Raw genomic sequence first — 12,869 nt, 5'->3', positions numbered from 1 at the left:
TTTGCTGTGGATCTGCCCCCCTCTCTCTCCCTCCCTAGGGGTGTGACATGTGCAAGGGAAAGAAAATTCTAGCCCCTGCATCTCTTAAACAGTCCATTGGGGTCTTGCAGAACCACTCCCTGTGGTTGCAGTGAGAGCTAATCTGGCAACTGCAATGAGCGGGTTGGGTTTCAGCATCTACAGAGCACTAAAGTGCTAGAAGCCACCTGATCCCGGCCCCAGCGAGGTCTTCTTGGAAAGGCTGGGTGCCCCTGGGCTACTGGCCCAGAAACAGCAAGCAGCCCCTTATGTGCTTGTATACTGTGAGTGTGTAACCAGGAAGGGAAGCTCGGCTCTGGGAGCCGGAGCCGGCAGGCACCGCGATGCATACAGCTCTGGTGCCACTCTCTGGGTAATGAGAGTCATTACTGCTTGGAGTCTCAGAAAAAAATCCTAGGCAAAGTACATCTGAAAAGCCAATGGCCACCAGGAAAGGATAAAAGTGAAGGAGATTCTCTCCCCTTGGACCCCTTGAGTTTCTTGGGTCAGCCAGTGACGTGCGGCAGGATTCAATGACTAAGGAAACTAGAGACCCTATTGCTACTGGATTTTCTGCGGACCATTCTCTCACCGAGATTTCTTTGGGATAGAGAGTTTGAAGAGGCAAGGCCATGAGGGACCCCTGTCCCCTGCCCGTGATGAAATCCTTGCTTCCCAACTGGCAAGAGAGGAGGGCAATCATGACTTAAGCTAAATGGTCACTGTTAGAAACAGGAGGATGTAGGGGCAACTATCGGGGGAAAGACCTCGTTGTGCCTCTGCGGGAAAAGAGCAAGCCAGCTCTGGGCGGGGCTGGGGTTGGGGATGGGAGGAGGGTACCTGGCATTGTTAAGTTGGGAAAACTCGTTAGAGGGAGAAGTCCAAGGAAGAAAACTAACACTTGCAGAAGAAACCAGAGCATGGAGGAATCTGACACTGTTCAGCTGCCCTAGAGAAGTCCAAGTCCCTAGCCTCCAAGTCCATCAAAGGGATTTCTCACCAATACCTAGGGAAGGCGTCCAGTTAGCCCCAGGGGAACCGAGACTGTGCTGCAGGAAAACGCGCTGATCTGGCCCAGGAAAATCAGAGGTTTCCAGCTAGGGTCAGAACGATGTCTCTAGACTTAGATAGAGGTGGGGGGGGGGGGGTGCTAAATATTTTCAGTCCCTCTAACCTAAGTGCTGGTGCTGGTCAGTGCGCTTCACTCTCTTCGAAGATATCCTTACATAAGGATATCAGGTTGGCATCTCCGCTACGGACAAAGTTTGGGGACACCAACGGGCTCCCCTCCCCTTTTCTTCCCCAATCTCTTCACCCCAGCCCCCGCCCTCGCCACACTGAGCCTGAAACAAAGTCCCTTCACAGCTGCTGGTGCTGCCGCTGCAGAAAGAGCATTTGCTGCAGGCAGTCAGAAAGGGCACTTTGAGGGGGAGAGCTCCGCGCTGGGGGAGGGGAAGGCGAGGCGCGGGCTAAGCCACTTCTCCCCCGACGCCCCAGCGCCCGCCCGTCAGCCCAGGAGAGAGCAGGGCATCGCCCCAGCAGTCACCTCCTCTCTTTCCCCAGGTTGTAGACCGAAGGATAAAGTCTTCACTGACCCCTCCCTCCACCCCGCCACCGCGCCCCCAGACCGTTCGCAGCCCCCGAAGGCACCTGCAGGGCTCTGGGGGTACCTGGGTAAGGGGATGGAAAAGAGGGAGCGGATGAGAGGAGGACTCCTTCTCGGGGCCCGGCCGTGGCGAGGAAGTTTATTTAACATAGTAGGTTCCTTCCCAGACCACGCCAGGCAGGGCCAGGAGGCCAGGGCGTCGGGGGAGGTGGCCGGCAAACGCCTCCCGCCGGCTCTGGGGAGCTCAACCCTCTCTGGGCGCCGGCGAGGTTCCGGAGAAACCGGCTAGGGGGGTGGGGCGGGAAAGAGCCAGGCAGAGCCTGGAATCGACGGGGTTCGCCCCCTTCCTGGCTCTCCCAGTGCGCCCAAGCCCAGAGATGTTTTTTTTGTTTGTTTGTTTTTTGTTTTTTGGCAAAGCAGGGTCCTCGACGGGAAAAAGGTGGTGAAAATAACCCCGGGAGGGAGGGGGCCCGGGCTGGCGAGGGGCATTTCCCCCGGCTGAGGCCCGGAGGGGCCGGGAGATCCGGGAAAGTTTATCCGGGGAGAAGCACCGAGAGGCGGCGGCAGGCACCGAAGCCAGTTCCCGGGTGCGCCCCGCACGCTGTCTGGGTTTGGTGGCTGCGTTGCGCTTCCGAAGCAGGGGCTGGGGCCGGGGCCGGGGCCCGGGCTGGGGCTGCCTGGGGCGGCACGGCGCGGTGAGGTGCGGTGTGCCGCGGCTGGGAGCGCAGCGGAGCTCGCAGCCCGGGGCTGGGCTGGCACTTACCGGTGGCCGAGGCGGTCAACAGCCCCCAGCATAGGAGCAGCAGGCGGCTCCCTCCAGCCCGCACGGGAGCCCTCATCCCGGATTCGCTTCGCACACTCGGATCGGGGCCGCCGCAGCCCCTGGGCTCCCATCCCGACGAGGGCTTCATGGCCGGGTCGGGCTCGGCGAAGGAAGGCTGAGGCTCCGACCGGGCGGAGGAGGAGAAAGGAGGTCAGGAGAGAGCTTTTTTTCTGCTCGGAAAAATCCCTAATACGTGGAAGCCCTGAGCTGCTGCGGCTGGAATGAACCAAGTCTCCGCTGGCTCGGGGAGAGGAGGGCTCCGCTCTCTGAAAATGACTCTCTCCAATCGAGCTTTGCAGGATCAGCGGCGGAGGGTCCCCGGGGAAAGGGGAGTTTTATTATCCCGGGGATTAATCACTCGCTGAGCCTGCTTCGCCCCCCACCCACCTTCCACTTCCCCACTCTGGGAGGGGGAGCATCAGAGGGGACAGGGCTGGAAGAAGGGAAAACTGCAATAGGGCTTTCCCACCTTATCAGCGCCGCTACCCCCTCCCCCCCCCAACACACACAATAAACCACAAATTACGTCTTAAGGGTTGTTTATTCGTATTTATTTTAAAATGGACTGGTTTCTTCTCAAGTTCAGTCTCCCCCTCCCGCCCCCCCCACACCCATAGAGGACAATTTCCATTTCTTAAATTGTCTGATAAACGCAAGCGCACATATACACACTCGCCCGCACTCACATTCACACGCACACACATTGACACACTCACCTATACACTCATTCACACACTCATCTATACTCACATTTGCACAGTCACACTCATTCACATTCACACTCGCATTCAGGTACATAGTCACACATTTACACATACATACACTCACGCACACTAATGATTACAAATGCTGTCTGGGAAAGAAATCAGCATACTCTCCCCCAGTCTGGATGGAAATGGGGGTGGGCGGTGGGGAGGGGGCGGGGAGAGAACAGTGTCTAGGTCTGTAAGCCATTCGGGGCTGAGGGGTTTTGAACTTATCCCTTGGACCTAGGAGGTTATCTACAAGAAGGGATGCTCATACAAGTCCCTTTCCGGGAGGGGGATAGAGGGTGGAGAGGGTAGGGGCTGTTGCAAAGACTGAGTCTCTGTACACCTTTTCTCTCCCCTTTCTCCCATACTCTCTGCAGAGGGGTCTGGGGTGGGGGAGAAGGCACCCACGCTGGTGGTGAGATCAATGAAAGCTTGCTTGTCTCCTCCCCAACCTCCACAAAGTGCAGGCATTTTCTGTGCTTTCCTAGTGGAGCCAGGGTGGTGGCGGCCAGTATTGGAAAGTTACCCGGGAAATTTGCACAATTTACCCTCAGAATTAAATGTCCCCCCTCCCCCGCCGGCACATTCACACGCCTGCGCGAGCGCGTACACACACACACACACACACACACACACACACACACACACACGGCCCCAGTCCAGGACCCAAACAAGCACACCATCGGGGACCTGGCTGGAAAACAAGTTTCTCTGAACTGGGTGCAGCCCTGCCTGCAGATTTTGACTACCTCCTTCCATTCCCACCCCCATCTCTCTATCTCAGTCTCTAGCTGTGCCCCCCCCCCAATATTTGGCTTCTCCCCGGTCACGATGGCTTCTTCCAGGTCTACGCCAGTTGCTGAACACTGGGGGGAAAGAGTTGGAAGAGGAGGGACGGAAGAACAGAGGGAATGAGAGAGCAGGAGAAGGGACTGGGGGTATCTGAGCGGGAGCAAGGAGGAGGCAGGTGGGGTGTTCAAAGAAGACGATAAGGAGGAAAGGAACTGGGGTACCCAGATTGCACAGAGGAGGGGGACTGAGAGTGGAAGATGGGGAGATGAGGGTAGATGACTTGGGTGGGGGGGAAGCAAGTCCGAGAGGAATTGAGTGGCACTAGATGAAGGGAAAATTAGGGTTGTTTAATCTGATGTGCAAGAAAAAAGGAGGGCTGGGGGCTTCGGGGGGGGGGGGGGGCCTTGGTGGCTTTGGCCTGGACCATAGACACCTAGGCAGCTAAGGGACTAATGACCAGCAATACTACTCCTCGCTGGTTTCTGTGATTTCTCTATGGGTGGGGCCAGGACTCAAGCTTAAGAGTGTGCCTCTTCCCCATCACCCCAAGCCCCAGAGGGATATACCCCACCACGGCTTCATCAAGAAACCCTCTCGCGCCCCCCACCCCCAAGATGTTCCGGCTCCTTTGAATGAGCTCATCTGACAGCTGGGAGACCATTTATACCGGCGGCTTGCGAATCTCCCCGGAATCGCCCGTTTCTCGTCCTCCCCTTTCCCTCTCCCCCTATCTCCCTCCCCTCCAGCCCCCTTCTCGCTTCTGCTTTTCAGGCCGCTCCCGCCGCCAGCCACTGCGCGGCTGCCAAGAACCAGGGGCCAAAGGCAGCTCCGTGAAAGACTCGCTTTATATCCCTTCAAACTCGCGAGGCCCCATTGAAACCAACTTATTGTCCCAAGGCAGAGGGAGCTCAGAGGGAGCGAGGAATCAGAAGGGAGGGCTCCGCGGGACTTCCCACCACCCCCTCCCTCTTCCCACCAACCCATCCTTCCTGTCCCAGAGGGATAGTCTAGACAACCAAGTGGGGGAAGAGGAAGGGCATGGAGGCAGGGAGATCCCCCAAACTATCTTTAGGGTTTAACCCTAATCCCGAGGCAAAGAAGCCTCCGGAGCATCCTCTTGAGACAAAGAGAGAAGCCGAAGGTCTGTCTCTCCGCCCCCAGCCCGGGCAATCCCCTCCCATTCACATCTTCGGGAGTTGGTCTCTTTCACCCATCACCTCTTCTACCCATCACCCCTTCTACATCTACCGAGGAGCAGTTGCCCACTTTTCTCTTGGGAAAAAAAGAAAAGGAGTGTTCTTGCTTGGTCCGAGCTCGGGTCAGAAAGGCAGAGAGAGTTAAAGAGACAGACCACAGAAAGAGACTGAGAAAGCTTGAGACAGGAACAGGAAGAAAAGAGATAAAGGCAGCTAGTGACCGTCAGAGCTACAGTAAGACAGCCAGACAAGACAGACAAATGCACAGATTGAGAAAGAGCTCATGCAGTTTTTAGTTCATGCTCCAGCCCTAAACTGCCTTTCACCCAGTCACTCACACTAGCAGCCAACCTTCTCTGCTCTCCTCTGCCACCACAGACAGCAGCCCTGCTTGATCTGGGAGCTGCAAACAACTGCAGTTTCCCCCAGAGAGCACTCCCCAACAAACATGGAGGATCTAACAAGCTTGCTCCTGGACCTAATGGCTGTGTTGAGGGCATGGAGCAGGCAGTATTGGTGGTGTTCCTTTGCCACCACTACCCTAGATCAACCTTCCTTGGAAGTGATCTCCCAGCTCTCCTTATTAGAGATAAGTGACTTGCAGGTTGTTGTCTTTAGAGCCATGCTCCTGGGGTGCATTCCAATCCTGAACCCCTGAATCCCTGAAGATCTTTTTGTTCTGGATGAAAAATGGCCATGAGCTCTGTTCTCATCATAGTATCACATTGCAAAAAAAAAAAAGCCCAGTACAATGCAGTGACTCACCACTGTAAGCCAAATATCTGGATAAGATCAATGTTCACTTTGGAAGGAAAACAACTACTTGAGTGCAAGAACCAGAGTTATTTCAAAATGGGCAAGCAGAAGCTCTGTACAGAAATTCATTCTGAAATTGGGGACCACAGCCTGAATGGGGATCAAGAGAGTTAAAGAGCATCTCAAATGTGACTAAGAAAGCAAGGCAGTCTGCTGTAGGGTTTGGAACATGAGAAAAGAGTTTCTGAAAAGGAGAGAGGGAGGGAGGGGGAGAAAGAGAGAGAGAGAGAGAGAGACAGAGAGACAGAGACAGAGAGACAGAGAGAGAGACAGAGACAGAGAGAGACAGAGAGACAGAGAGAGACAGAGACAGAGAGAGAGAGAAGGCTGGAAGGAAAAGAAAGAAGGGAGGGAGGAGGGAGGTAAAGAAGGAAGGAAGGGAAAAAGAAAAAGAGAAAGGTGGCCAGGGCCTGTTGAGTTGAGAAGTCATAGAACAAAGGATAGAGACTCAGAAGGGAAGTCTGACTGGGCTGGGAATTAGGGAGAGTTTTTCAGCTGTCAGAACGATCAGACAGTAGCCTGGATTTCCCAAGGGAGGGGCTGTCACAGCAGTGACTCCAGGAAAGTTGGAAGAGGGCATTAATGAGGAGGTCAAGAGCAAACCATGGAACACAGAGGGAGATGAACAGGCCTCTCTGGGAGTCTTGGCAAACTGAGCTCCTCTTCCCCTCATACTGCACATCCTGTAGTCCTCCTGAGTTCTAAAGTGCTGCCAATGGGCAAGAATCTTCCAGCAAGCTCATATTTGTGGGGGGAAATGCCTCCTCTCCCACTGTGATGGAAAGACTTTCATGAAAATGGTGTACCCTGCAAATGAAGCAGGGCTGTTTTAGGGCCCAAAGAGATGCCAGGTTATACAGCTATTCCTTCTTCTAGCTAGTGGAGTTTGATCTTTTCTCAGCATTCCCCCAGAGCCATAGCCAAGGGCCCTGGGGCTGATATGCTGCCCTCAAAACCTAGCGCCATATTCCAGGGCTGGGGTGCTAGAAAGCAAAGTATCTGAGCCTCCTTAACTCAGCCACTCAAAGAAATTTCACTAAGGTAGGATTGCCCATGAGGCATTCAATCTTCAGAGAAATAAGACTGGCTGATGCAAGAACCCCTCATTCAAACAATATTCTGTATCTCTTATAAATCCAGGGTTGAATAGATTGTCCACTATGCCACTTAGTGTCCTTTATGGAAAAAAACTCACAGACTCCTGCCTGAGATAAGTTCTGGGGGAGGAAAATCTGTCTGTGAAGAAGCTGTGTGCTTACTGTTGTCAGAAAGTAAAAAAAAAAAGTAGGTAAATTAACATTCTGGTTTCCTTTAAAAAAAGCAAAACTAAAATCTCCTTTTACATCAGCAACTAGCAAACTTATGACCAAATGTATTACTTATATGCTGTAATTTGTTCCATTTTTGGAGGTATGGCAAGATAACAGTTTACAGGGGAAAGATACAGGAGTTTTAATGGACAGCAACTCCAGTGTGAGTCAACAGTGTATTTTGACAGTTTAAAAAAAAAACAACAACCCAGATACAGTAATGAAGGCTACCCTGGGCTGAGTTGAGAGTGACATAGTACCCGGAATAAGGTCAGTAACAATCTTGTTGTCCTCCAGATTGGTCAGACCTCATCTGAAGTTGAGTTCTGCATACCACATTCCAAAGAGGATGTTGACAAGCTTGAGCAAATGCAGAAGAGGATGGATGATTGGGTTGGTAAGGGAGGCTAATCACCATGCTTTACAAGGACTATTTGGAGGAAATGGGAATGTTGAGCCTGAAGAAGAAGCTACTTGGATGGGACAGGACATGATAGCTGACCCCCAAATATTATGAGAGCTCAACTTGTTCTGCCAGTCCCCAGAAGATAGTACTAGGAGCAAGGAGACAGAGAATAGGAGAAATTTCAAAGAAGTAGATTTAGGCTCGATGTAAGTCAATCAGTCAACAAGCATTTATTAAGCACCTACTATGTACCAGGCACTGTGCAGAACACAGGAGATACAAAGAAAGGCAAAAACATGGCCCCTGCCCTCAAGCAGCTCACATTCTAATAGGGGAGATAACATCCAAACAACTATGTAAATACAAGGTATATAGAGTGGAAATTGGATGCAATCTCAGAGGAATCTGTGAGCATCTGGGGGGACCAGAAAAGGCCTCAGTGAAGGTGGATGAGTCTGGAAGGAAGCAAAGGAAGAAGGGAAGCAGAAGTGAGGAGAGAGAGCATACCAGGTAGAGAGAGTACAAAGGGCATGGAACTGGAAAATGAAGTGTCATGCTCAAAGAACAGCAAGGTTGGTAAGAGTAAAGTATAAGAAGACCGGAAAGGTAATGAACGAGGGGCAAAGTGAGATGAGCCGAACCAAGAGAACATTGTAAATAGTAACAGCAATATTGCTCAAAGAGTAACTGTAAATGACTGAGCCATTCTGAGTAATATGAACATTCAAATCGACTATGAAGGACTTATGACAGAAAATGCTACCCAACTCCAGAGAAAGAACTGATATATGGAAGTATGTATCATGTCTTCACATATATATCAAATGTTGGCCTTCTCTAATGTAGGTTTGGAGGGTGGGAGGGAGACAATTTGGAATTCAAAATGTGACCAAAATAAATTTTATTTAAAAAGAAAAAAGGGAGGGGACAGATTGTGAAGGACTTTAAATATCAAGCAGAGGGTTTTTATTTGATCTTGGAGGTAATAGGGAATCATGGAGGTTTACTGAGTTTGGAGGTGGGAAGGATGTGGTCATATATTCATTTTAGGAAACTCTTTTTGGTACCTGAGAATAGGAGGGATTGGAATAAGCTCTAATTCCTCAAGTCAAAGAGACCAGGCTGCTCACTACTACGGTAATCCAGTTGTGAGGTCATGAGACCTAACACTAGCATAGCTGCTGAGGGAGTGGAAAGATATGTCACGAAGGCAGAAATGTCAAGACTTGAAAAGAGATTGATATGTGGAATGAGAGGAATCTAGGTGTCTGCCAAGGTTGCCAGCCTAGGTGTTAGGGAAGATGGTGGTGCCCTTCACAGTAATGGGGAAATTTGAAAGAGGTTAAAACTTTCCAAAAATTAAGGTTGGCCCAACAAATCAATTAATCAATAACCATTCATTAAGCACATGCTATGTGCCAGGCATTGTGGAATGAAATGTCTTGGGAGGTAGTGGGCTTCCCAGATTTGAAAGTTTTCAGGAGAAATATGATTACATGTTGGTTAAGTTATATAAGGACTATCTGCTCAAACATAGGTTGGACTAATTCAGGGATGGGGAATGGATTCAGTCAAAGGGCCAAACTTGAAGACCTAGAGAGCTACAGGTTCCCCACCCCTGGACTAAATCACCTGAGAGGGCCTTTTCCGCTCTTGGATTCTGTGATTCTATGACCTATTCCTTCCAGTCCCTTCCAATACATGCTGTTCTGTGTCATTCTTAATATTTTATCTTACACTTGTGCTTTAATCCTTCTGTAAATACTGGAAGGAGCCATGGTTTCATCTGACTCTCAAATATGGGAACTCCCTCCTCCAATGTATATGAGGTAACCTGCCCATGACTTATTAGATAAATCCTAGACTTGCCTGAGTCACTGAGAAATTAAGGGACTTGCTCTGGGTCCCACTGCTAATGAGTACCAGAGATAGGATTTGAACCCAGTCTTCCAGACTCCGAACACAGCATCCTAACCACTATACTATGCTTCCTTTAACTGATAATCTGGAAAAATCTTGTCTAAGGTAAAAGGGGGATAAACTTAGATCAATTCAAATTCATTTTTACATTGTCATCATCCATCTTATGGGGCATCTAGGTGGCACAGTGGATAGAGTGCCAGGCCTGGAGTCAGAAAGACCCACCAGCCTTAGATATTTAGTAGCTGTGTGATGCTGGGCAAGTCATTTAACCCTGTTTGCCTCAGTTCCTCATCTGTAAAATGAGCTGGAGAAGGAAATGGCAAACCACTCCAGTGTGTTTGCCAAGAAAACCCCAAAAGGGGCCAGGAAGAGTCAAATATGACCAGAAACAACTAAAACAGCAACAATCATCTACCTGATATAAACCCTAAAAATGCATGGAGAGATGCTGTCTGCATAACCTACTTTGGTGCTGCAGACACAAATAAATGTCTCAGGGAACAAAATAGTTGATTGGGGTCTAGTGAAAATGAACTCTGGATTAAAAGACATGGGTTCTAGTCTCAGGTTTACCACTTACCATCTCTGAGTTTCAATTTTCCATCAGCCAAATGGGGATAATAACCACTGCCCTAGCCGCTTCCCCAGGGAGGGGGTGTTTTGAGGATCACAGGAGATAATGGATATAAAAGCATTTTGAAAAGTTAAACGTGCCATAAAAATGCAAGGGATTATTACAGCTATCATCAGACAAGAAACATGCCAGATATTCAAAGGTTTGGAAAACAAAAACAAAGCTGCCCTCTCTGTAGTCTGCCCCCTTTTACTATCCACCCCCAAAAAGAAAGCCCAACACTGGAGCTTTAATGTAATGAAGATTGCTGAAGCTCCGATCCGAGGCCCCTAAGAAGTACCTGTTCAAAACAGCTTCATCTCTGGGTTGATAGATATGATGATACCTCCAGGAAAAGCTCTCCCTGAGAGAGATGTCTGTGGTTTTATCTCCTTCCTGCTCTGCTGGCTTATCATTTAAGGAAGTGTTTACAAGGAAGCCAGATCTGGACTGCTTCAGATTTCCATTGATCCTGTTCCCCCACCTACCTCTTTGTAAGGGCCCCATCTCCCCCTCCCCTTTCCAGATTCCCTCACATCTCCAAGATGAAAGGAGGCAGAGGGAAGGAGGAAGGGAAGACTGCAACCAATCAGGTTAAGGTGAATAGAGAAGGACCATTCCAGATTCCTCTCACTGGACGAGCCTCAAAAAAGTGTAAGGCAAGTCTGAGTAAACTCTACCGTGTTTCATTGAAAGGCTAATCTTGACCATTATTATCCATAATCATGAAACAGGTAATATAATAATTATATGATTAACGAGAAGATATGGTAGAGTGTATAGAGCATTGGATCCAGAGTCAGAGGAACTGGGTTCAAATTCCAGTTCAGACATTTGCTCTCTAAGTGGCTTTGGAGAAGTCACTGAGCCTTCTCATCTGTAAAATGAAAGGAGAAGATTAGAGGACCTCCCAGGTTCCTTCTAGCCCCTAGATCTATGATCCTATTGGAGGTTGCTCTTGTAATCTGGGAGACCTGGGTTCAAGTTTTCTGCCTAATCGGTTCTCGAGACTGAGCAGTGTGGTGCCATGGAAACAATCAGAAGTTCAGGATGGGTTCAGGTCCCACCTCTGACATGTGACTTTGGGCAAGATGCTGAACCTTCCTCAGTCTCTTCTTCTGTAAAACGGAAGGGTTAGACTCAATGGCCTCTGAGGTTGCTTCCAGATGCAAATCTGTGATCTCCTGATAAGTTAGTTCCTGGGCAACTCTCTAAGAAAAAATCACAGAGGCCAGGTGCAGGTTGGCCTTAGTGGAAAAAATTTATGCACGCTGGGCTCTCAACACGGACAGAATGACAGGTATAGAACAAGTACATTTAAAATCTGCCAAAAGGGGCCTAGATTGCCTGCTTATCCTAACCGCTTACATTTCTAGATCATTGTAAGCTTTTTGAAATATTTTTCTCACAATCACCCTATACAATAAGCAGGAATAGGAACTGGGACTATGGTTTCATTGATATAAAGAACACATGTGGAAGTGTTCTCACTGCCGGTCAGCACTTTCTCTGCAACCTAGAGTCTCAGAGAGGTCTCTGGTGAGTTCCCAGTTAAGTGACTTGTCAAAGGTCATACAGTAAAATGTGTCAGAGGTAGAGACTAGGTCTTCCTGTCTCTGGGGTTTGCTCTCTATCCACTGTGCCCTGTAGCCTTGGAAATAGATCACGTTATCCCCATTTTATAGTTCAAGAAACTGAGACAAAAGATTGAATACCTCAGTGCTCTATCAGTTGGTCAAACTGAATTGAGCTAAATCATAATGATCCCCTGGGGAATCAAAGCCAGGAAGAAGGCCCTTACTTCTTCCTTTATTAGCTCTACCCCACCAAACATCACCATCTATTTCAATATTTAGAAATTCTCTGTGGGAAAAATAGCATTCTAAGAGTTGGAAGAAATCTCTACGATGGCACTGGTACAGAGAACACTGAATTTGGAGTCAATCACCTAGGCTTGAATCCTAGCTTTGTGACTTACCTATGTGATCTCAGGCATGGTACCTCCCTTTTATCAGTAAAATCAGGGGCTAGACTAGAGGAGCTCTGAGGTGTCTTCTAGCTCTAAATTCTGTGACATTAGGCTATGTCGTCCACCAGAGCTGGAGTCCAACCTTGACAGTATCCCTGAGAATTAGTCATTCAGTTTCTTCCTGAACACCAGAGGCAATTGCCTACTACCTTGGTGAATGTAGCCAAGTGGACAGCTCTAATGATTAAAAATGCTTTTATTGTGCTAAAATCTGCCCCTCTTCCACTTTTAATCACTGCTCCTGGTTCTGCCTTCTGGAGCCAAGCAGCACAAATCTTTTTTAAAAAAAAATTTAGAAAATATATTTCTATTTATTTAACTACTTCCCAAATACATTTTTAAAAAATTAATATTCACTTTAAAAAAATTTTAGTTACGAATTCTCTCCTTCCCTCCTGGCCCTCCTCTACCCATTGAGAAGGCAAACAATATGATGTTATGCATGTGAAGTCATGCAAAATATATTTCCATTTTAGCCATGTTGCAAAAGAAAACATACATACACACACACACACACACACACACACACACACACAAGAAACATAAAGTGAAAAAAGTGTGCTTTAATCTGCATCCAGAGTTCTC

Source organism: Trichosurus vulpecula, chromosome 2 (genome assembly GCF_011100635.1).
Source record: "Trichosurus vulpecula isolate mTriVul1 chromosome 2, mTriVul1.pri, whole genome shotgun sequence".
Taxonomy (NCBI): Eukaryota; Metazoa; Chordata; class Mammalia; order Diprotodontia; family Phalangeridae; genus Trichosurus; species Trichosurus vulpecula.
This window is presented reverse-complemented; position numbering follows the sequence as displayed.